Consider the following 22,519-nt stretch of genomic DNA (forward strand, 5'->3'; position numbering starts at 1 on the left):
ATAATTCCAATGCAAGAACCCAAAGGATGCCCCTGGGTATAGTTACATATCGGTATGTTTGATCATAGAAATAGATACATTCTATTATGGTTTTCTTGGTTTTTGTGGTTGTAAATGGAACTGTGTGTATTGGAAATGTGTTTATGGTAGGCTGGCATTGCCTAATTGACTACGTGGGTTGAATTTGATTCACATAAGTGTATTGTGCTATATCACAACGTGTTGCTGTACTCATGAGCGCCATTGTTTTCTATGTTAGACGCGGGCCTATAGCCCTTTTTGTTAGGCAAGACAGCTGTGCATGGCTGCATCTCACTGTAGTAGGCTGTAGTCTATATTTGGATCTCCATTAGCCTTTTGTTTACTGTGTTAGTTTACTGTTAATGTAACTAGCATAAATATAGATTTTGTCATGCCTTTATCGATCTGATATTTTGTTTACTAGGCCTACTTAGTACCGCTATTTTGTGCTGTTCGCATTCATTCATTCGCATTCGCAGTTGTGTCGGTATTCTAAGCCAAACTGCTATTAAGTATTTTTGTTTGCATGCATGAATAACTAGGCTACTACGTTCAGCATTTAGTTTGCATTATTTTGTTAAGACAACTGTGTGTATGGCTGCATTCACATAGGTTGTTTGTAATAGGTGAATTACCCTTTCTATCTTGTAGCCTATATTCATTACCAATTGTGCTGATACAGTGCAGCTGATACAGTGTCACTTCAAAAGCACTCAATCAATGGTCTCGGAGTCTTGGCATTTGAACTTTATGTTTATTGTGGTATAGCGTGATATAAGCAGAATTCAATATAATTCCAATGCAAGAATCCCCCAAAATTGTGCCTCCTCACCGATTTCAACTGCCCCCTTAGTCACTTTTTCATGGCGCCGGGTCTGTTCTTCATAGAGCCCTGCAGTCACTTGTAGCCTGTCTATGTGCTTCTTCACCAACCGTGTCTTGACTTTCTTAAGTCCTCACCAATTCTTAAAGGGCTGGTTTCCTGGACAGAAATTCAAGCTAGTCCTGGACTAAAATGCATGCTCATTGAAAGTGCTTCTTATGGACTAAGCTTAATCTGAGTCCGTTAAACTGGGCTCATAATATTTTTGTTACTCAAATTAATTTCATTCTGCCAATAGATGGCAATATAAGCCAAAGTTAAATTCTAGAAATCGGGGCAACATGCCATACATTTGCATGATACACATAGAAGGCACAAAAATCAACCCACTTCATGGAGTGGAAAGCCATTTCAAACCAACCAAACAAACAACTTTTATGAAGGCTAATAGTCATGTTTATTGAAATTTCAAGAAGAAACATACAAGAAATGTCAAATAAGATCTACATGTATTCAATGTTATACGTTTAAATTTTAGGCATTTAGCAGACACTCTTATCCAGAGCAATTAGGGTTAAGTACCTTGCTCAAAGGCACATCAACAGATTTTTCACCTAGATGGCTCAGGGATTTGAATCAGCAACCTTTCGGTTATACCGCTAGGGTATCTGATATGATTAACTTATAGTGTTGTGGACGATTTTGTGAAATTCCCCTGCGTCCATCTTCTACAGTAGACACCTGTAAATAAATGACCCAAGATACATCTTGCTTTTTTTTTTCAATAATGGGACATTGTACAGTACCACATATGTAAGTAGACTGTTTGTATTTTGATGTATACCTTGTTCCTCTCCAATTTGTCCACTCTAAACTTGAATATTGTCTTAACAAGTAGTTGGGGATGGAGTTGTCTCAGTCGAAATCTGAATGAGAAAGGATAGCCAACATGTATAAATACAAATCATTAAAACCCTTCTGATAACAATTTATTTGAAGGGTACCACCTTCATAAATTCATAACACATTCATAACCCATACATAACACCTTCATAATCAGTACTTAAGCATTTCAACTACTGCATGTATCAGATTAAATGTGCATCATTTTGTACCTGAATATCCAAATCAGGTTTCATGGTGTGAGCCCTCCTCATCAGAAAGCGCTAAAAGGTGAAAATCATATGAACATATGCACATTAGCTAGATTCCTTTCCTACCACAGAGTTAATTACAGATTGAGATACACTATTGACCATGAGGCACATGTACTGTACGGTCGTTGACCATTACTGTACCTTGAATCTTCTCACGGCCTCTGTTTGTGGAGGACCCTGCTGCGGCTGCTGCTGTTGCATCATGGGAATCCCACCTGCACCTTGGACTCCCTAACCAGAAGGAAGAGTTATTAGTATATATTTATTATAAATTGTAAATGATGGAATGCTCAAAATAAAAAAAATGTATTCATGATTTGTGAGTGCCTATATTTTCCTGTAGTCCCGTGTTGCTCAGTTCGTAGAGCATGGCACTTGCAATGCCAGGGTTGTGGGTTCGACTCCCACGGGGGACCAGTATGAAAATGTATGCACTCACTAACTGTAAGTCGCTCTGGATAAGAGCGTCTGCTAAATGACTGAAATGTAAATGTATGTAATACACTCTCTCCCTCTGGTGATAATGCCGCATTCATGTCAGATCCTTGGGATCTACGAGTTAAATTTAACATACCTTATTTGCCTAGAGCTTCCTATTGGTTAATTCTGATACCTCCCATGTAGGAGACTCGCATTCTGACTCTTCCGCCTAGGTTAGCAAGTCGGAAATTTCAGCGTTCCGATTTCCGACATCAAGTGAACGCAACATAAGTTTGAGTACATAGAGTTGACAATACCATGACTTGCTGTTGTGGAGGATTCATTCCTGCCATTTGAGGGACACCCATGTAGTAAGGCAGCTGTTCATGAGAATTAACATTTTAATTACTGCATAGCATTTCCCATTGTTTCTTCTCATATAATACCCTAATAACACCAAAAGACAAACGCAGAATGTGCAATATAAACATGTGCAGTTTTCCAAAGTTGTACCCCAGAACAAAAATGTGTCCAATGTATTTCCCATGTTTAGAACTCGTAAAATATAAGCACATATGTAGCAGAATAAGAAGTATCAAGTGTATTTATTTAGAGTCATACCCCATTAGATGGTGGGCCAGGATACTGGTACTGCCCAGGGAAGTTAGGGGAACGGTTGTGGCTGCTGCATCCCGACATTGGGGAAACCATAGGGACCAGCAGGGACAGCTTGGGGCTGCATGACATACGTGGGGACACCTGGAACCATCTGTATGCGTGAGGAGAGAAAGTTGTGCCAAATTATTCAGCACTTAGATAAATATATAGTTTTCCCTCCCACACCATCTCTCCCTAATACACAATTGACTGTCTGTTGCATAAACTGTTGATATTGTTTTAAAAAAAGGTGCTAAGTAGTTTAAAAACTATTAATTATTTGTTTATCCACCTGTAGTGAACAGTTACTGTATAACACATTTGTTGAAATAGAATGAAACTGAAAACAGGGATATTGATGACTGACCTGGGCAAACTGAGGCTGCCCAATCAACCCAGTGCCACCAGTGAGGACGCCAGGGTTCAGGGCCCCCACCACCAGTCCAGGGTTAACCCCAGACACCACTCCACCATTTAGACCTGCCAGCAGTCTCAGCTTCTGAGAAACGACAAAGGCAAATATGATATGACCTTGAATTCTATCAACAGCTTTTCCTGAGGTGTGCACTCATTCACTACTTCCCACAAACCTAAAAGCATTGGATTGGTGAAGGATAAATATGTTTTTAGTGCCCAGTATCTTACCTTGCCAGCATTGACCTAAAGAGATCATTGAGAAAAGAAAAAGAAATGTCATTATTGGCTGAGTCATTTTGAATGCAAACATTGGATTTTGTACATTGTTGTGTGATGATCATGTGATATACTCACATTGAAGATGGTGGCCATGAAGGCTACAAAAAGAAGAAGCTTCATTTTGCAATCTGGAATATTGACAGACAGACCACAAACATGATTAGTATTGCTCAATATTGGGCTAGTGTACCAGATACATTATCTAGATTATTTGCTGCTAACAAAATTATCAAATCATATATAATGTTTGAATATGAAGGCAAAAATACAGACCTTAAAGTGGTGAAAATTGTTTTGCTTTAGGTGCTGTCCTCCAAGCAGTATTCTCAGTTGCCCTCTGAGATTTGAACATAGCCTTTTATTGACGTTAGATCTTCTAAAGCAACCAATTAGAACAGAGCCCAGAAATAATACATCTTCATGTTGGTCACTTGTTGGCCATAATAACAGGAGTGACCTAATTAAAATGAAGCCAAAGGCACTGTGTGGTTTTAATCTTCAAAGACTCCAATACCTGGTCCATAAGACCATTGACCATTGTTCCAAATATTACTAAGTGACCATTAGTGACCGCAGTAGGACCATGAAAGGTCACAAACAGATTAAGCAACCAGGTTGTAATCTTGTAGGCCCATGACCTAAGTATAGCATGAAATCCATATGGGTAAATAATCTAAGAACGTAAATCAACATAATATGATTGTAGATGGCTTCTGTATAAATTAAACTATTTTTACTATCACAATTGTTGTGGTTTTAACAAATAATGTACTCCTTCTGTACACCCTTAAGTAGGGTAAATGCATACTTAATGATTCCTAAAGAGATTGTGAACAGACTTGTGACATTGTTAAACCTTAAACTGCCTATTTACTTTCACATGCCATACAAGTCTGCACATGTTCACAGGACCCATGCTTAGCTATGACACGTCTCCATTGTGGTTGGATGGGAATGGTGTCATGCAGCTCTTAGGTTGTCTGGGATGGGTGTACAGTATTACAGGTAAATGCCACCTAGGTGAGTCTGCGGCTGTATTGTGATAATAGAATGTCATGTCGTTTGTGAAGTATGAGACCAAATGTTCCCACTTAGTTTTTTTAATTATATGTTATGACTAATGACTCATCCTTTTTGGTTATACACACACACTGAAAAATAGTTAGAAATATTGTATAATAAGTTTGTTTGTTTAAAAATGTCCCACCGTATGGTTCAATCCACAGTCAATCCGCAGCCATTGTGGCTTGTGTTAGTCTTGAACATCTTACTGAAAATGTGAAACATCTTACTGACATACTTGTGGGTTTGTGAATGAATGGGCAGGGAAATTTCACAATGCAATATGTGAACTTCACTGTCGTACGAAAGCATGTGCAGCTTGTTCATTGAACTGGAGTAATAGTCTATGGAATCAGTGATCATTTTATTACATATTGCACAAGGGGTTTTAAAGATATACAGTATTTAAGTGGCACAAAACTGTTCGAATCAAAGCACTCAAAAAATACTGTGTTGAAATGTTTAGGGAGCAAGTGGGTTAAATTGACTGGTCACCTGTCTTGGATAGTGTAAGGGTAGACTACCTGGTAAGCCTTTAAATGTAGATACCTTGATCTGGTGAATGTGATGGCTCCAATTAGACAGGTCAGAGTAAAGCAGAGATCTAGCCCTTGGTTTAATCATGAGATTCTAGCAGTGGTGGAAAAAAGTACCCAATTGTCATACTTGAGTAAAAGTAAAGATTCCTTAATAGAAAATTACTCAAGTAAAAGTGAAAGTCACCCAGTAAAATACTATTTGAGTAAAAGTCTAAATGTATTTGGTTTTAAATATACTTAAGTATCAAAAGTAAAAGTAAAAATCATTTCAAAATGCTTATATTAAGCAAACCAGAAATTTTGTTTTTGTTATTTACGGATAGCCAAGGGCACACTCCAACACGCAGACATCATTTACAAACGAAGCATTTGTGTTTAGTGAGTCCACCAGATCAAAGGCAGTAGGGATGACCAGGGATGTTTTCTTGATAAGTGTGTGAATTGGACCATTTTCCTGTCCTGCTAGGCATTCAAAATGTAATGAGTTCTTTTGGGTGTCAGGGAAAATGTATCAAGTAAAAAGTACATTATTTTCATTAGGAATGTAGTGAAGTAAAAGTAAAAGTTGTCAAAAATATAAATAGTAAAGTAAAGTACAGATACCAAAAAAAACTATTTAAGTAGTACTTTAACGTATTTTTACTTAAGTACTTTCCACCACTGGATTCTAGAATCTATCCAAGCAAGGAATAAGGCCTTTAAGAAATTTAAGAACTCTCAAGAGCAGCCTGATATTCTCCAATATAAACGTCACAGAAATGAAGCACAGAGCAGGAGGGAAGAAGCTAAGAGGGGTTACTTTGCTGATAAAATCATTGACAGCAAAAATGACCCTAAAAGCTTTGGAAATCCTTTAAGGAACTAGGCTGTAGTAGTGCTACCAAAAACGAACTATACAGTATTGGACTGAACATCAGGGGGGAGATGATATGTGAAAAAGCTCTTTTTGAACTTCTGTTGCCAGCAAGCTGGTTAGCAAGCTGCCCAGCAGTTCTAGTTCGTATGGAAACAATCAAGTCAATAAGTATTATGCCGAGTTAGGGGTTCAGCCAAACTCTTTTTCTTTTGCAAAGGTAGCAACAGCCAAAGTAGCCAGTATGCTCCAAAGCCACAGGCCTGGACAAAATTCCTGCACGGTTTCTTAGAGATTCTGCTGAGCAAATTGCCCATTGTATTACGCATATCGTTAATCTCTCTCTTGAACAAGGCATCTTTTCCAAGGACATGAAACAAGCTAAAGTTATACCTCTGTATAAGAAGGGGGAAAAGTCTGACCCTGGGAATTATCCTCAGTATAACATCAAAGATCCTGGAGAGAGTTGTACATGAGCAAATATATGAATATGCCAACAAACAAAGTCTAATGTATGATTTTCAGTCAGGGTTTAGAAAAACATACTCCACTGATTCATGTCTACTTTACGTGACTGACTTCATGGTACAGCTTGACCTACAGAAGGCATTTGATACAGTTAACCACTGTCTCCTAATCTCCAAACTGGAGGCACTGGGGTTAAGCAGTATCCCTCTATGCTGGGTGAAGTTCTACTTGTCAGGTAGGGAGCAAGTGGTAGAGGTTAATGGTTCACTGTCTCGGGCAAAACCAATAAGTTGTGGCGTAGTGCTTGGGCCACTACTGTTTTTACTGTAAATAAACGATATGAAAGATGTTTGTTCTTTGACGGATGACTCTACACATCTGGTGTCTCATAAAGTAAAACTATGTTGGAGAGCATACTTAGCACAGAGCTTACTAACATCAGCAAATGGCTTGCAGATAATAAGCACTTAAAACTGCGGCAATTCTTATTGGGTCCAGACCTAAATTGGGTAGGTCCTCTGAAATCAGAGTGGAGTTAGGGGGTGAGGTGCTGACTACTAAAACGTCTGTTAGCTACCTGGGATGCATCCTTGATGGAAGCTTTGGGGATGTGAGCATGGTCAGTAAAGTGCTAGGTAAGGTTAATGCCAGGACCAAGTCTTTGGCTAGAAAGTTCAAGCTGTTTGATAAGGACTCCATGAGAGTGCAGGCCACTGCCCTCATTCAATGCCATTTTGATTACGCTAGTAATCCCATATGAATGTACCCTACGATGTAACTGCAATGATGAGATAGATGTTGTTCTTCTTTGTTTTTATGTTTTATTATTTTGCTGCCATACTGTGTTCAACAGTGTTCGATCTTGCCTAGCCATCTTGTCTCAAGAGGACCACAACGGAAATAAGTCCCAGACTTTATTGTGTGTTATCTTCAATGATTTTACTCATGTGCATGTATGGCTTTTTCAAGTTTTGTGTGTGCTTGTTTTTTACAATGGTCGAATTAATAAACTTAACAACAGAGAACTGACGTTGCACTTCTGTTTTGACCTCCACGTATACCTGCATACTGTATAGTACAGTTATTTTAAATATGTTAATACAATTTATAAAATATCTGTTCTAACTTTAGTGGGGGATTGGGACATGATACGAGCTGCTATTTGGTTACACTTTAAAATGGTCATAAATAAGCCATAAAAAAATCTGATCATAGTTTATAAATTCTTTATAGATTATTATCAACGTTTACACATGCTTTATACATTATTATCAATGTTATAGATTCCTTATTAATTGTAACACCATGTATGTAACGCCCACTAGATGCTGCTATACTACACCACCCCTTGTGTTGATACAAGAGCCAAGGGGAGATCTGAAACGTAAGGTGACCCCAAGCAGATGTCAGTTGAATGACCCCCCAAAAAACAAGGTTCCAATATCACATTTATTTGGACTTTTCTTAAAATGACCTATTGTAATGATTTTAAAAAAATAATAAAATGAAACCACAAACAGTAAGCTTGACTGTAGCAATGATAAGACAGACCCTAAAGCCTGTAAATCACTAAACTGCAAATGTATACACACGTGAAACTCACACTTTAGATATTCCACTGCAAATGTGAATAGTCCCACCTGTTACACTTATAATCCTATTTATACATGGTTTATTCATAAAAGTTATTATAAAGTGTTACCTGAATCCTCAGGGCCTAACTACTGCATTTGGGACTCTGGGCTAACTTCCTGCATTTCAACACATTTTGCCATGGTGCAGAGATTTTTTTTTGCCATTTTATAATGCTATTCTACACATTTTTGTTAGGCCTACTGCTGCTAGGTAGCTCTCTCTCTGCTCTCCCCCTCCCCTCTGTCTGTCCTTGATTGCAGGAGTGAAGTCTGGTGTGCGGGAGTCAGGGTTCCAGCTGCAGCTCATTCACCATAATCACCTCAGCCTTTAAGACCCGGTCAAACTTTCCACTCATCGTCAGATCATAGTCAAGACGACCATGTTAGTCTCGCTGCCGACTCAACCTGTTTGTTTTCGCTCTTTGTGTTTTTGGCCTGTTCTATTTACTTTTCTCCTGTGCCACAGATTATGGGAACCTGACTTCTGCCTCCGCTTCACTCCTGCCACCACCATCCTGCTCCCCACTACCGGACCTCCCTTTTGGACTCACCACGGACACTAGGACATTACGGTACCACACCTGCCCTGACCTGGATCTGTTACCCTCCCTGTAACCTGGACTTGCTCTTCCCCTATTATTGGAAACCTGGACCTTTTTGAACATTGTAAATAAACCTGTTAAACCTTCTCTGGCTTGGTGTACTTGTCTGCAGTTGGGTTCTATCCAGTTAAATCATGACAATTTTGTCATGAGGCTAAGAGAAAATGTTGCAGTTTTAGAGCTAATTTCCTGCAATTCAACACTTTTTGCCATGGGGCAGGGAATTTATTTTGCTGTTGTATAGCTCATCTCATGCTTTGGTTACATGTCCCCTTAAAACTGCTTATAACACAAATTCTGCTTGTGATATTAAGATACTAACAACGAGTGTGTGTTAGATAGACTTATTTAGGAAAAATCCAGGACTTTAAAAATGGCAGAGTGATTAAAAAACGGTATTTGTTTTGAGTCAATATGACGCTCTCTGCTCTCCTAATGTTAAATGGTTACATTTGTGGCCTCCTAGCCTAGCCTACTATCTCCTGGTCGCTGTGCCTAGCCTATCCTAGCCTACTATCTCCTGGTCGCTGAGCCTAGTCTAGCCTAGCTTAGCCTACTATCTCCTGGTCGCTGAGCCTAGTCTAGCCTAGCTTAGCCTACTATCTCCTGGTCGCTGAGCCTTGCCTAGCCTAGCTTAGCCTACTATCTCCTGGTCGCTAAGCCAGTGAAAGGTTGCCAAGCCTATTGTGATTATTACTGTTGTATCAGGGAATTATGTTCTAGTCTCATAGTCTATTAATTAAAAGCTATTGATTTATTATGTGTGGGTCTATGTGAGTCGTATGTTAAATGCAACAGTCATGGATTTACATAGGCCTATAAGACTATTTGGTCTGTAATGCAAAATCACATGTTGGATGGGTTATTGTGTGTGATCGATTACAGTAGGTCATAGGGTAGGCTTTTATGATAATTGAATGATGATTTGAGTGACCAAATTGTGACCCACCCACATTTTTGCTGGCCCTGCAATCAACACCAGCCTACGCCACTGGTGTGTAGACATGATCTTTCAATAACGGCGCTCTTGATGTGATATACACATTCCAAAAAAGGGATAAATATTTGTTTCAGAATTTTTGTAAACGCACATACAGTATATATGGTTCTTCGTTGCAAGGGTCCACCTGACATTTTAATACTCTTCTCGATATAACTGAGGAATTGTCTTATCTATACAATACATTTATATCTATCTGAATGTTCTGTAAAGTTGCTACCCTCATCAACCAGGCCTCTATCATGCCAGTCTTGTGTTGTATGGGCTGTTGTGTAGCTCAGTTGGTAGAGCATGGCGCTTGCAATGCCAGGGTTGTGGGTTCAATTCCCACGGGGGACCAGTATGAAAAATGTATGCACTCACTAACTGTAAGTCGCTCTGGATAAGAGCATCTGCTAAATTACTAAAATGTAAATGTTGTGTTGTGTTGGCATTTAGTGAGAATGTGTGGGGCTTAAACAACAGTGGTGTTTCATTCAGCTATCAATGTCTTGGGGAATTTCCTCTCCAACACCAAATTAACAATACCTATCTAGATCTCTCCTATATTCCCAAGAAAGCAGTTGTTGTTTCTGGTCAATGGTCAATTGTGTGTGTAATTATCAATCACAATAGTTTAAATGAATGGGAATGAATGGCGATTAGATTGCAGGACATGGAGAGACAAAACCTGCAAAGATTGCCATCCATTTAATACTTTTATTCAAAGACATCAGCTGTGATAACATCATTTCCAGTACATTGGGAACGCCTTACAAAACATGGATATGGACACATCCAGTTAACATTTTTGTCAAAGGAGACTGGAATTCCACTTTTCTTTCATAACGTTTATTCAGAGATAGATTTTAAAATAAGACAAACAAGAGGGCAACACAGCAAGTTGTAGTGGCGGACCCGGGAATTGAACCCCCGCCTGTAGAAGAAATTTGTAATCTGGAATTGGCAGCTTGACGAGATTCTGGTACTTGATATTACAGTTTATATAGTTAATTTTGGGTTGCAAAATTCTGTTAATTTTCCCACTTTCCAGAAATCCCAGTTACCAGAATTTTGCAACCCTAGTGATAATGCTGTCCAAGTTTCAGATGCTCAGCCTCACTTCAGCATTCACTGGTGAGTCAGAGCCAGAGGATTCTTCCACCTCCCCAGCAGTCACCTTCGTCTGATGGGCAGAATGGAAACATGATAGAAGCATTATTAGCTACTTTGTACATTTGTTATTGCTACCACAAGTGTTATATTAACAAAATGTTTATTGCTTCAACCTGAGTTTATTAGTGACATATAATGCATGTTTCATGAGAATTAATGTTTCATGAAGTACACCTTGGACAAGTAAGCCTTGTCTGAGACGGAACGGCTCACAGGGGCAGGAGACTACAGTATGTCCTGATTCTGTGGCTTGTGGCAGCTTGATGTACAAAACACTAGTATTTCGCATGTACAAGACGCTAGTTGTCACAAGGCCTTACCCCCGATATATCTCCTTAATGCTGAGTGCCAAGCAGAGAGGCATCAGGTCCCATTTTTAGAGTCTTTGGTATGACTTGACCGGGGGTTGAACCCCCACCCTTCCAATTTCAGAGCGGACACTCTAACCAAAGACAGTACAGTATAAAGATAGGCAGATACTGCTTCTCCAATAGAAATCCCCAATCACGCTTGTATGCGATGTCATGGCAATGTTGGCTAGCTAAACTCATGTGCAGAAACATTTAATCGGGTCTAACAGTCTTCTTGAGTCGAACTGCGCAGTTGTTTTTGACAAAAATGAAAACGTGAATTTGTCACTTCCATGAGGTTGGAGTAATAACATGTTCAACTACTTAAGTAATTGGCCTTCGAATCTAGGTTGTCCTTTACATTTCGAGAAAATTAAAAACTATGGAAGAATTTTTCAATTCTCTCATTGACTTCTCAAACCCCAAACCCCGGCCTGGTCTGTTTCGCAGGCGTTCCCGGAAGTCTCGCGATGTTGCGCCTCTGGGTTTAGAAACTCTGTGCTCTAACCACAAGGCCACTGAGTTGTTTCATGTTTCATGAGAATGTGATTAAAATGTGAATAATTAATGGTTAATTTGAGAGCTGCCTTGGTAATTTGGAAATAAATCATCTTTATTTGAGGGCAATTCTTTCAAATACATGATGAGGGTTATAAGGGCAATCACACTGTCAGAAATGAAGTGAAGAAGAGGAATAACTGTGAGAATATACCAGTGGAGTATCTGTTCTTGTTGATGTGGGCATTCCATGAAAAGGGACTGAATGCTGTGAAGGGGATTTAAAATGAGAGGGCAGTTGAAACACTTACAAAGGTATATCAAGGTACATAATACATTGCTTTGTGACTGTGATGTAGTCTGTGCAATCTACAGTTGCGAGCACTAAAATATTTAAAGAATCTGGTGCCACAGTACATGTTTTTGTGACAAACTGTTACAAATTGTACTAATGGATACTACAGTAGTTGTTCCTGCCAAAACCAGCACTTGGATCTAAACGCACTATTGTGCACAGGGTTTTATATTTATTTATCGCTAGGATATGTTAATGCCGCGTTGCACACGCTTGCGTGTGGCAAGTTGTTCTACTAATACCGCAGAACAACCTAATCTCATTCACAGAATACTTCTGCCATCTGCGCTTTACACAGTTAGTCTGGGGAACGTTTTAGTGCCCGCAACTGTATGACTGACGAGTAGAGGTGGCCCATCATGTTACCTTGACTCTAGCTTTGCCTGCCTTCCCTCCAGCCGCTGGCTGCTGGAGGTTGTTTCCTCCACCCACAGGAATAATCTGACAGGAGAGGATGAAAAAGCCAGAATCACCATCATGGGTCATTGACATCAAGGTGTGAGCACCGTTAAATGGGATGTATTTGGTGCACTGAGATATCTAGGTGTATGACATTCAAGACATAAACATACAAGACATACTACTGATACAACAGTGATGATATACCTGCATCAACATTGGAGCCTGGGGGCCTCCGATGCCATTTGCCTGTGGCAGTACTGCAAATAATGGTACAACCTGTAAAGATATGTTTAAAAAGTCAAACTATAACGCTGATTATTTTCAATAGATTCTCATGATATCTCTAGGCTTCTGTTAAGTGTTAGGAAGCAAAGTCGGACAAAGGAGACAAACCCCATTGGCTAGTTGAGGAAGCTGTCCCTGTTGTAGTGGCATGCCATTGGCTGCTCCCGCCTGTCCTACAGGGAAGTGCCCCACCCTGCTGAAGAGCACCAATGGGGACCAGCTGGTGCATGGCAGCCTGACCAAGTGCACCCGGTCGTTGAATAAGTAATGATCCACCAACTGGTACCACCTGTTTTGCCAATAAGAATAGTTTGGACCAGTAGAAACAGTGTATATTAGCAATATGGCATGTTAGAGAGGTAGCCCATAGTAGAGATGCGCTGGTTCAAAAGTAACTTTTTAAAATCCTGTGCTGCAGCACCTGTGCATCGTATATCACTCTCTAGTAAGTTTGCTTGCAATCGTCTAACAAAAACATATGTAATGAAATATATGTGACATTTCTGAAATATGCCCCTGATTGTGCAGCTTTTTTTGTACCTGTGCTGCAGCGCAGTGACACTTTTTAACCACCCACACTGTATACGTACCTGAGCCAGAAAGGGTTGCCCATTTAAGACAAGCCCATTCATAACCCCTGGGTTAACAGCGTTTCCGACCATGCCTCCATTCACAACTCCTCCATTGCCACCACCAGCCTGGGAAGAGTAATGCACATTATCCTATTACTTAGCCTATAATGACTTAACTTCTCTCACTGAGTCATACTGTCCACACTATTTCTTTATACTGTGTATATAGAGACATTGCTATGTACTATATTGTATGTACTGTATGTATGTATAACATTATGGTGAAAGTTACACTCAGTGATTATAAAGAAGCGCAGGAAGTAAATGTATATTAAGAACATTTTATCAACAATATCTTATTGTTAAGATGTTTAAGAAATGCACAATACCTCACCACTACCTGAAGACTGTCCTCCAGCTTCCACCTACAAATTAAACCAGGAAATCACAGTGGACGCTATCAGACCTGGGTCTCAAATTCTTGGAAAAGAATTTCAAATACTTTGTGCATGTTTGAGCTTGCCAAGCTAAATTAACCATTAGAAAAGTCCAAAACTGGAAACCCTGAATCTGAAAGTCCCAAGTCTGACACTACTAGCGAATTCAAGCAAATGCTCAAAGTATTTGAAAGTATTTTCAAGTATTTGAACCCAGGTCTGGATGCTATAGTACCTACAGTATTCAATAAACATGTAAATGTGTTACCAGGAGAGCCATCGTCTGAAAGATGATCCACAGCATACAAAACATGTTGCTCTGCTTTCCCATACAAAAAAGAAAGTCAGAAAAGCATCTCATTGTTAGAAACATATAACCAATAGGAGCAATAACCCAATGTCAAGAAGTTTCAATAAATACAAAAGAAATACATGAAATTGGATTAAATTGCATGAAGGCTGTTCCGTGAAAATGGTTAAGTTGTCATCTGTCATACCTCTGTGAATGATGGCAGTGTTTCAGCTCACAAAGACACTTCTGAAGATGACACATTGTTCCTAGTTTCGCTCTTATAAAGAGCCACTTCCTCCATGTCCACTGGTAACAGTCCAATCAGAATACAGCTCTAAATGTTGATCTCAACATGGACAGTCATTCTCACCATCTTGACAGACCACACAATTGTGGCTTGCTGACCCAAAGAGGGCCTTATTCAAAATCACCTGCATTGCAAACCCAAACCAGGAATCTGAACCATATTATCATATTACAATTATGTCCTTATTATAAGCCTTTGTTGGATGAGTCAACTGTTCACCTGTGGTTGCTGTGTAAAATAGATACCTGTAATTATTTTCATCCAAACTAGAAGAGACAAAACGTCACCACTGACGTGAAAGTGACATCACCAACCACAACTTATTACAGTTACTTCCCAATTATGTAATTGTACAGTACAAATTATCATATAAGAATATAAAGAAGGTTTGAGTGTATTTCAGTGTAACCTAAATACTAAAACATAATATTCTGCAGTATTTTCTCTTCGTTGTATCAATTTATCATAATGCATGAAATAACTTTATTGATAACAATTTCCCCCTGGGGGTAAATAAAGTTACATTCAATTCAATTGTGCATAAAGTAAAACAATCAAACAGGAATGTGATGAGATCCAATGAGGTCAAAATTACTTTTATTAGAAGGGTTAGTGAAATAGCAATTTCAGGCAAGACATAAAAAACAGTTGCAGCATTCAACTCTTAGTAATTCTGTCAACATCACATGTTCTACTACATTTAATGCCATTTAAATTTCTCCTTTTGACATAATATAAATAAATACTCTATTCAAGCTCAATTTATTTTGAGAGTCAATTACAAATGGTTTCCATACAAAAAATATTGTTATGCTCCCACATCAAACTATAGCATTTTTCTGTGCCATGTTTCAAATTAATACTTTAATTCTTGGCCAAAAAGTAAAGTGATAGGTCTTACCTGCATAGAAGTCAACATATTTTTTGTTTTCTGTCATCTACAAAAAGCACTCGTAAACTTTCCCCCTCTTGGAATGTGTTCATAACAGTGATATCATTGTTAATGGTTTAAAAAAATTGTTCTCATCCCCTACTCTACAAATACCACTATCAGCTATACAGTATCTACATACAGTATCACAGAACATCCACATATTTATAGATCCAGATTTGCTCTACCTTGGTCTGATTTAAAGACAACATGAACTATCCTCCTCTTCCATCTATGACACATGACATGGAAGGACAGTGGTCCATCCTCACTTTTACTTTTTAGTCAATTGCACTTTGCAGTAGAATGGTAGAACCAGCCTGATTGCTGTGTTCACCATTCTGTTTACTGCACATATACATTTGGGCTTTCTCCAATAGATGGGGGTTTGGAATAAGCCAAGAAATGACGGGTCAAATCAGCATCTTCTCAGAAAACCCACCCTCAAAATCCTGTGCTTTGAATTAGGTTGTCCTCTGATTGGTTTAAGGTGATCCAATCACTGACAAGTTAGTTTTGAATAATGCCTCTTATTACAGACATAGGCTCAAACAGTTTCAATAAGGAGCAATGCCAGACTGATATGTTAAGTAAAATAGAATGGTGAACACAGCGGTCAGGCTGGTTCCACCAGGCTAACTTTGCAGAGCATCCCAAAAACATACAGTTTAAATCTCTCTTCTGCCGATTAAGGTATGTGGTTCTGCCATTATTGAAGGTGATCTTGTTAAATGCTTTTTTAATCTGGTTGCTTGTTGAGGTACAGATTGGGCTCAGAAGAGCAGGTTGACATCCATGTCTCTCTGCAGAGGGGGGAAATGGGGGAATGTCAGAGATTTAGAATTGCGGACACTGTTATCGTAATCACAAAATATTACATCTTTACAAGAGTTTACAATACAGGGTCATACTATCAACCATGTGTGAAAGCACATGACCATGGTCCTTCTGTAAGCTACAATAATGCAGCATTCATTCATTCACTCAAATCTAACTACTACAACTATCACAACATTGGCAACATCATGTCAAGCCTCATTCTTTGGTCATTGAATTGGTTTCACTTTGTATAAGGGAAGCTACGGACTGCCACTCTTACCATCCTTGATGCCGAAGCAGTTGGCCCACTCCCTGAAGGACACCTGTTTGTCTTTGTCTGCGTCACACTCCTGGAAAAAGCGGGAGGTGCAATGCTCCATGGGGACCAACGGGACCCTCAGGGGGGCCAGCTCAGAGTGGGATAGGAACCTGGATAGGAACACCAGTGTCATGTTCATAAGCCTTTGCAATGGAAAACGTTTTGAAACATTTTGCAACAGAAAACAAAAATGAGCATCTCTTATTGTTTCCCTGTTTCACTCTGTTTTATTCCGTTGGGGGTTGAGAATGGGGGAGTCTGACCCCAAAAACTGCAACTGAACCGCAAGAGACTTCTCAGTGTAAAATTACGTTCTGGTTATTTTTCAGGATTATGACAAAAAATATATTTATCCTGAAGTACTGTACCTGTCAGAAGGGTGCTGGTCCATCTGGGCAAACTGCCAGTGCACGGGATAGATGTACATGTTGTAGTTCTTCTCAAAGTCCTGGGCCAGCAACTCAATGGGGTGGTCGCCGGCATGGAGGCGCCTCTCACTCTCGTGGATTTTTCTCACCTGGGAGATTGACATCATCATCATTTATGGTCACACATTAATAATAAAGTTGTATTGAATTGAATATGAATATGTGCTAACAAGATCCTAATTCGAAAATCACTTGTAAGGCACTGGTGATTTTATGGCTTTGAGATACACTGCCGGTCAAACGCTTTAGAACACCTACTCATTCAAGGGTTTTTCTTTATTTTCTATATTGTAGAATAATAGTGAAGACATCAAACTATGAAATAACACATACGGAATCATGTAGTAACCAAAAAAGTGTTAAACAAATCAAAATGTAGTCTATTTGAGATTCTTCAAATAGCCACCCTTTGCTTTGATGACAGCTTTGCAAATTTTTGGCATTCTCTCAACCAGCTTCATGAGGTAGTCATTTGGAATGCATTTCAATTAACAGGTGTGACTTCTTAAAAAGTTAATTTGTGGAATTTATTTCCTTCTTAATGCGTTTGAGCCAATCAGTTGTGTTGTGACAAGGTAGGGGTGGTATACAGAAGATAGGCATATTTGGTAAAAGACCAAGTCCATATTATGGCAAGAACAGCTCAAATAAGCAAAAGAGAAACGACAGTCCATCATTACTTTAAGACATGAAGGTCAGTCAATACGGAATATTTAAGAACTTTTTAAAGTTTCTTTAAGTGCAGTCAGCAAAAAACCATCAAGCGCTATAATGACACTGGCTCTCATGAGGACCGCCACAGGAATGGAAGACCCAGAGTTACCTCTGCTGCAGAGGATAAATTCATTAGAGTTACCAGCCTCAGAAATTGCAGCCCAAATAAATGCTTCACAGAGTTCAAGTAACAGACACATCTCAGCATCAACTGTTCAGAGGAGACTGTGTGAATCAAGCCTTCATGGTCAAATTGCTGCAAAGAAACCACTACTAAAGGACAACAATAATAAGAAGAGACTTGCTTGGGCCAAGAAACACGAGCAATGGACATTAGACCGGTGGAAATGTGTCCTTTGGTCTGGAGTCCAAATTGGAGATTTTTGGTTCCAACCGCCGTGCCTTTGTGAGGGCGTGGTGTGGGTGAACGGATGATCGCTGCATGTGTATTTCACACCATAAAGCATGGAGGAGGAGGTGTTATGGTGTGGCGGTGCTTTGCTGGTGACACTGTATGTGATTTATTTACAATTCAAGACACACTAAACCAGCATGGCTACCACAGCATTCTGCAGTGATATGCCATCCCATCTGGTTTGGGCTTAGCGGGACTATCATTTGTTTTTCAACAGGACAATGACCCAACACACCTCCAGGCTGTGTAAGGGCTATTTTACCAAGAAGGAGAGTGATGGAGTGCTGCATCCGATGACCTGGCCTCCACAATCCAACGACCTCAACCAAATTGAGATGCTTTGGGATGAGTCGGACCGCAGAGTGAAGGAAAAGCAGCCAACAAGTGCTCAGCATATGTGGGAACTCCTTCAAGACTGTTGGAAAAGCATTCCAGGTGAAGCTGTTTGAGAGAATGCCAAGAGTGTGCAAAGCTGTCATCAAGGCAAAGGGTGGCTATTTGAAGAATTTCAAATACAACATATATTTTGATTTGTTTAACACTTTTTTTGTTACTAAATGATTCCATATGTGTTATTTCATAGTTTTGATGTCTTCACTATTATTCTACAATGTAGAAAATAGTAAAAATAAAGAAAAACCCTTGAATGAGTAGGTGTTCTAAAACTTTTCACCGGTCATGTATATGCTATCAATCACTAAGAATGCAGTTGGTTAAACTTCATAAAGCTCCTTTATAAGAATATGAATTATTTAGAAAATATAAATAATGGAACTATCAATGAACTACTTATAACCCCTTTATATATGATATGTCTAATGTAAAGTGTTACCCTCATATTTTAATCTTACAGTTAAGGGTGTCCATACAAGGGTTTTTTCAAATCTATGGATCCAATGATATTCAATTAAATAAAAATGTATTTACTCACTCTGATGCGTTGCTTGGGGGTGAGGAAGCCAGGGGACATTGAGTCATGTTCATAGAGCTGCAGCAAGACGTTCTTCAGCCAGTCGCGCATACGCAGAGGAAACTGGACCAGTTCGGCATTCATACACGGTGCTATGACTAACAAGAGAGCAAGGTAGTGGAAGAAAGAGAGAGAGTGAGAAAGAGAGGAGGGGGAGAGGCAAGGGAAAGACGAAATAATTAAATATAGAGTGAGAAACAGACGAGAGAGAGAAAGAAAAAAGAAAGGGAGTGGAAGAAATTGACCAAGAGGTGTTATACTTTAGTTATTTCAGGTTAGTTACTGTATTGGTCAGAAACTGTAGAGGGTGGTCTGACTATAGCTGTCTTACATTTGCAGGGTCCAGTGTAGTCCAGGTGAAGTCTATGGCCTCTTGGTGCCTTCCAGGTTGCACTTAGTGGCAAAGAGCTCACAGGATGTGTCGTAGGTGACATTGTCAGTTCCACATACCTGCAGGAAAGATACATTACTTCATGTGTTATGGATTTCACAAAGGAAATACTTCAGTTAAAGATCTTGTAGTGATCCTGCTCTTGTAAGCAACTAAGCATCACAGAGTTCCAATAGAGTTAACTCTATTGGGACTGAGGCTAGTGTACCTGTCTTAGGAACAGAGGTCTGCAGATAAAATTCTAGCCAGAACCAACAGCTCCCCAACATTACTAGAACATCATGTCAGGGTTGTACCATTGCCAGATTCTTGGCATATTTCCTTCAAGTTTCCTCGAACAACAGATGTAGGATCAGATACCCTATCCAAATCCTAACTTTTATAGAGGCATAGTTCTGTGGTACCGATCTTATCAATTTCCATGGCCCACAGTTCCTGTCCCCAGTAGCAACTTTTCCCAAAGGTTTTTAAAGGAACTCCTTTCGTATTGTTTATATTTATTGGACAGGATAGAGCGAAAGGAAGGAGTAGAGAGAGAAAGTGCTAGAGCAGTGGGTCGGATTCAACCCATGCTCGTAGCAGTACATACTGTATAGTATATATGATCCAGAGGCAACGATTCAGAACTCTGAACCCCCCAAGGCCACCCCAATGACCACCGTTCATACTCACATGATCATAGTCAGTGACACTCTGTGGGCAGGCAGAAGGCTCCTGACACACACACATAGGCTTCTCCTCCTCGTTGAGTTTACAGGTCTTTCCACGTTTACAACGGAAGTTCTCACAAGGGTCTAAAAGAGAAAAAAATTGCCTAAACACACTCATGCCCTATAACTTTATATCAGTGGAACATTGATGTGAAAAAACTGTTGTTTCTTTTCTGCTAGATTCCCTAAGTCATTGTATTAATACATTCTTCATGTGTTATTCAAGTTTTAATCATGTCTTAATCATAATTTACAGGTATGTACTTTCCAGTGATTATAGATGTCAATGGAAACCCCAGCACTACCACCACAGCCATTACCCCCTGCATTCCCATTGCCATTTGAGTTTGTACAGTGCCCGAATTCAATATGAGCTCTCTCATTGACGCCTTAATCCAGCGGAGACGAGATGGGGTTTGTTTTGGTAGCGGCTGGTGAATTGGAGTGGCACTATTCTTCTGGGAGTGTTAGTGAAAGGGCCCAGTCAGCAGATTCCTAGGGTGTGTGTGTGTGTGTGTGTGTGTGTGTGTGTGTGTGTGTGTGTGTGTGTGTGTGTGTGTGTGTGTGTGTGTGTGTGTGTGTGTGTGTGTGTGTGTGTGCCTTGCTGAGATTGACACTTACCAGCAGCAGAGGCTTGGGGTCTGTATAGGCTGGCCGCCAGATAGGGCCTGGCGCTGGGGTAGAGATCCACTGTCGCCTGATCTGGACTGGGTTCATTCCCACCAGAGGAGCCTGGGTAGGAAACAGAAGATGAAATCACAATAGAGGTCAACAAACCACCCACAAATGTTAATAGACAAGATGTGGGATGCATTTTTAAATGACACCCTATTTCCTATACTGTATAGTACACTAATTTTGGGAAGCTCTGGGAATAGAGTAGATCCATCCATGGATCATCAGTTTAATTTCAAATAGGTCACTCGCAGAAAAGGGCCTAGCTTTATGTAGGGTTTACATGGTTCAATGTAGGTTTCAGTTTTAGGATGACAGTGTATTATAGCTAATGGGCGATATGTGATGAGTGTTACCCATTTCCCTGCTCTTCTTCTCTTGGGCTTGTAGACAGTATTGTCGGTGGTGCGGTAGTGCTCCTTCTCCCCCTCATCCCCCTGGTGGTCTGGGACTCCCTCTCCTGGCGGTGCCTCGTCCCTCTGTGGGGGGTGCTTCCTCACCCTCTGGTTCTTCCTCTGCTTCCTGGCTTTGCCTTTGGTGTGACTGGCGCTCTCGTTTACGTTCTTCTCCTCCTTCTCTTCTCCCCCTTCTACAAAAAGACGTGTCCCGTCAAGATCCACACTGTTCTTTGTCTCCTGGAGGTCAGCGTCTGTGACTGCGTCTTGTTTATTGGTCACCTTTTCTTGGGAATCGTCATTGGAACCTTTCTCCTGGTCCTTGCTTCCCTCAGGGAGTTTGTCCTGGCCGAGCACTTCCTGGCTCTCAGAGGCCTCGGCGTCTTGTATGTCCTGCTGAGACTCATAGTCATCAGTGGCAGTGGGGTTTTCGTCTTCCTTGCTAGCTTGTTTTCTTTCTCCTCCCACCTTTGCCTCCTCTTCCTTATTTGAGAGGAGCTGGGCGTCTTCGGCGAGGGGCTTCCCTTCCTCCAGCTCGGTCTCCAGGGGCTGTATGTTGTCACTGTCGCCAGCGTAGTCCAGATCCACTGGAATCTCCGACTCAGTGTTGCTGTCCAACTCTTTGACTTCAGCCTCTTCCTCCACTCCACTGTCCCCGACCACAGGTTCCTCCTCTTCCTCTTTCTCTCCCTCCTCTTCATCCTCAACTGACTCCTCTTCATCCGCCATCGCCTCCACCTTTTCCGCCTCTTTCTCTGCCTCCACCTCCACCTCCTCCTCCTCCTCCTCCTCCACCACCTCGTCATCCTCCTCCTCCTTTTCCAAGTCTCCCTCCGCTTCTTCTCCCTCCTCCTCTTCCTCTTCCTCTTCAGATTGTGTCTCCTCAGACTCGATCTTTCCCTCCTCCTCTTCTTCCTCCTCCTCCTTTTCCACCTCTTCTTCCTCTGACTCCCCCTGGAGGAGGTCCACCAGTGCCTTATCGCTCAGCAGGACAGGGGTGCTCCTCTCACCACTGTCGGACACCTCTAACACCCCTTCCTCATTGGAGGGACCCACATTAGCGTTAGCATTGGGACCCCACATTAGCGTTAGGATTGTCTCGTAGCTCATGTCCTCATCCTCCTGCTCCTGACTGCTAGACACGAAGGTCATGAAAGTCGGCAGGAC

The 22,519-nt window shown here is 40.6% G+C and overlaps 2 long non-coding RNA genes and 1 pseudogene across 2 annotated transcripts; all 3 read right to left on the reverse strand.

Moving 5' to 3' along the window:
* Positions 1-1,352: 1,352 nt before the first annotated feature.
* LOC123484121 lies at positions 1,353-3,086 on the reverse strand. Its single transcript, XR_006658408.1, has 6 exons — positions 3,043-3,086; positions 2,739-2,801; positions 2,143-2,232; positions 1,960-2,010; positions 1,689-1,770; positions 1,353-1,585 (listed from the first exon to the last, which is right to left on the reverse strand). It is a non-coding gene; the product is annotated as an uncharacterized LOC123484121 (long non-coding RNA).
* A 10,146-nt stretch (positions 3,087-13,232) lies between these two features.
* On the reverse strand, positions 13,233-14,545 carry LOC123484124. The gene is made up of 5 exons (XR_006658411.1): positions 14,484-14,545; positions 14,255-14,305; positions 13,939-13,974; positions 13,568-13,675; positions 13,233-13,266 (listed from the first exon to the last, which is right to left on the reverse strand). It is a non-coding gene; the product is annotated as an uncharacterized LOC123484124 (long non-coding RNA).
* A 1,744-nt stretch (positions 14,546-16,289) lies between these two features.
* Positions 16,290-22,504, reverse strand: LOC123484129 (annotated as a pseudogene).
* Positions 22,505-22,519: the final 15 nt, after the last annotated feature.

This window comes from Coregonus clupeaformis, unplaced genomic scaffold (assembly GCF_020615455.1).
Source record: "Coregonus clupeaformis isolate EN_2021a unplaced genomic scaffold, ASM2061545v1 scaf0202, whole genome shotgun sequence".
In the NCBI taxonomy this organism is placed as follows: Eukaryota; Metazoa; Chordata; class Actinopteri; order Salmoniformes; family Salmonidae; genus Coregonus; species Coregonus clupeaformis.